Source organism: Lactuca virosa, chromosome 9 (assembly GCF_052849685.1).
Source record: "Lactuca virosa cultivar CGN04683 chromosome 9, Lactuca_virosa_CGN04683_v6, whole genome shotgun sequence".
In the NCBI taxonomy this organism is placed as follows: Eukaryota; Viridiplantae; Streptophyta; class Magnoliopsida; order Asterales; family Asteraceae; genus Lactuca; species Lactuca virosa.
Window position 1 is genome coordinate 3,875,975 of NC_136434.1, and position 3,638 is coordinate 3,879,612.

The following is a 3,638-nucleotide window of genomic DNA, read 5'->3' on the forward strand; positions in this document are numbered from 1 at the left end:
GATTGAGAGCATGAAACTTCATTGACCGGGATGTTTGCGGAACTCATTGTTTTTCCACACTTCAAAGCATCAAGTTCTTCAGTTACAGCAGCAAGACTAAGATGATTGAGATCTTTTGTCTTCTTGATGACAGCCACGTTCATATCCCATGATTTTGAAAGTGAATTCAGCAGCTTTTTGTTTATCTCAGATTTAGTTAAGAAGATCCCAGCTATATTCATCTCAGTAGTAAGTGTAGTAAATCGTTGCAACTGAGCTTCCAGGGTTTCTCCAGGGATATAATTGAACATGTTGAACTTTTGTCTTAACATATCCTGACGACTCTCTTTCATGTCTTCAATTCCCTCGTAGACCTCAAAAGCCATTAAAAGCACAACTAGAAGCCAAAATCAAACTTAAAAGTCAAACCCTTTGACCTCAAAAGTCAACCTTAAAAGTCAAATTTAAAAAAATCAAACTCAAAAGTCAAACTTGAAAAGTCAAACTTAAAAGTCAAACCGAAAAGCTAAATTTGAAAATTTAAAAGTTAAATGTGAAAGTCAAAGTTTAAAGTCAAAGGTCAAATTTTAAGTAAAAATTCAAAAAAATAAAAGTCAAAAGTTAAAAACTAAAATTTTTGGTTGAAAATGGAATTTTAAAATAAAAGATTTTGAATTTTGGGCTAAAAATGACAAAGTTGCGAAACTGGGTTCGAAAAGGAGTGTTTTTTAATTAAAATCGGAAGGAATGGAACAAGAGGCTTGGTAGATCAACTGGTAAGGCGCAAGGGGAAAGGAGGCGGGTGATCTGGGTTCGATTCTTGGAAACCTCAAACTCCGCTTCTTATTTTTGCTGATGCGAGTGCGAGGCTGCTCCTTGCGAGGACGAGGTGCGAATGCGAGACCGAGGCTGCTGAACGAAGACTCGCTGGCCGCACACCACGGACCGTGAACGCCGACCGAACACGTGCGACACCGACCGTATACTCCGGCCGTAAACCGCCGAGCCGCAAACGTCCGAACCGTAAACTCCGGCGGCCGTAAACTCCAGCCGCAAACTCACCGGCCGTAAACCCTTCAAAGGCCGTAAACTCTTCGCAGATTACGTGAAAAACATCGTTTTTCACCCCTTTTTTCTCCAAAACTCGATCAAAAACTCGTTTTTATGAAAACCCCGAGGAACAAACCCCCCCCCCCCCTAATTTTCAGAGATCTATCCAAAAAAGCAGAAATCCTCCAAAAATAAGATCAAATAAGCTCCAGATCTGACAAAATTGACTGATACAATCCAAGCTCTGATACCACTTGTAAGTCCCCAAAATGCTTGTGTATCAATCAGATCCGTTTGATGGGGCGGAATCCCAATCAAACGGATGATGCCAAATCAAATAGAAGAGAAAGAGGAGAAGAATAACTTGAATCTTGATTGTATTGATGATATGATTGTAGTTCCTTACACAAGATTCACATCCTCTCTCTAGAAAACACCGTAGAATACACACACATAAGCTCCTGTCTCTCTCTCTCTCTCTATATATATATATATATATATATATATATATATATATATATATATATATATATATATATATATTCCATACCTCACACCCCTCACCCCTATATATACATGAGAAACATTGGCCGTAAATAGGGTTTACGGCCGTAAACACCCACCTGACCGTAAACCTGACCGTAAACTCATAAAACATTACAGAAAAATACAATTGCCTAGAAAAGCAAAGTATAAACCAATATTTTGACCCAACAAAATAAGATAATGAGGTTGGGGTAATTTGGTTGATTGTTTGATGTTTAAGCATAATAAATTTATTATTGTGGGTTGAAAACCCTATATGCTCACCAGGCTCCCAAGCCTGACCCACTCAGCTTTTTATATTACAGGTAGTGGACCCCGAGCATAGTCGGATGATGATGAGTGATTTTTGGATTATAGGCCAGTAGTTGTAAATAACTGTTGTAAGACTTATAATGTCTTGTTTATGCTTTTGGTCTGTATCGGAACATGACATCCCGAGGTTTTGATGTAAAATGAAAATATATATTTCTTAAAGAAAGGTTTTGATAAATTTTTATCATGTTTTGTTTTGGGAACAAATTCCGCAACATCTTTTAAAAGGATTACTCTGATTTTATTTTAAAAAGCATAAAATAAATCGGTCTTTTCTGGCCGAGAAATTAGGGATGTCACAAATACAAGTGTGTTCTGAATAGTTTGAAAGACACCAAAATAAGAATCAAAATAAGAGATGAGTCTTGAACGTGCTCCATCTCCTCAAAACCTGGTCATCGGTACCTGTCTACTGGTGACCTGAGAATACAAGTTATTTTGAAAGCGTAGATCAGCATTAAAGCTGGTGAGTTCATAAGTATTTTAGTGTCGTTGTTTGTATAAGTTTGAAGAAAGTGTTTGTAAATATTTGATGTAAAAGTTTGTAAGTGTTTGATGTAAATGTTTGTAAACTTCCTAGAAAATCCTATATTTTCTACTAAAGTAGTCTTCTACCAAGACTCAATTGTTCTTTATGTTTGTTCTTTTGTAAAAGTGAGTGTTTTCCCAAAGTATGACTTATCATTACCAAAATATAGTTTTCATTACCGTTTATGTGAGAAGATCACAATGTGAATGAAATAGGAAAATAAAGATGTACTGTAGTTTTATCTAAGTAACTACCAATGTACTAACTACCTTAAACTTGTTTGTTTAATTAAGGTAAAATGTGATAAGATTGTAACCATACTTGATTGAATAGTATAACACGACATTCGAGACGTCGAAATGATATGACATTCGTCACCCGTCGACCTACAGGTCCCACTGTAGCTAGCAGTAAGGTGTAGGATGGTCAATCCCATATAGATCTATACACAAATTCACGCTCTCCCTCCAGGAGACTCTAGGTACAAAACGTGACACAATAGTATATTGTCATGCCATGAAGTAGTGGCTCACATTATTGTTATAGTATTCTTGTATTTGTATAGTATGTTCTCTCTCTCTAGTGTATAGTATGTTCTCTATGTCTAGTGTATAGTATGTTCTATTCGTTTCTCTTTATAGTAAGTATTGTTTCTCGTTATAGTATGTTTGAACTGGCTCATGTATGAACTGACTCTTGTATGTTTCATTGTTCTAAAATTAGTAAGTAGTGACTTCCTAAACTATACCTATTATAGTTTACTAATAATTTTGTTTGTATGACTGAACTTGTTTGAACACCTTTTCTACTCAAAGGTATTGAACTGAACGAAGAACTTTTATATATATATACATATACGTAATATATAACTAAGATTCAAACGACATTCGGACAAACAACCGATACCCTAAGTCCACAACCAAACAAGGAACAGGAAACAAGGCGAGTTATCAGTCGTAAGCCCTTTCAATCCTACTTATATAACTATATCTATATAGACAAGATTCTGACAATATATAAGTTGTAACGCCCAGAAAATCAAGGCAATTTAAAACTTTTAAAAACATTTCAACCCATTAAAAATCATTACATCTATGTTTTCAAAATGTAAATATCAGAGTTTTCCCAGAAACATAAACAAAACATGAGGAGCTGTACGATCATGCCTTCGCCTTGCCGCGATCCCCTGATGTACCTGAAACAATAAACTGAAATTCTAAGC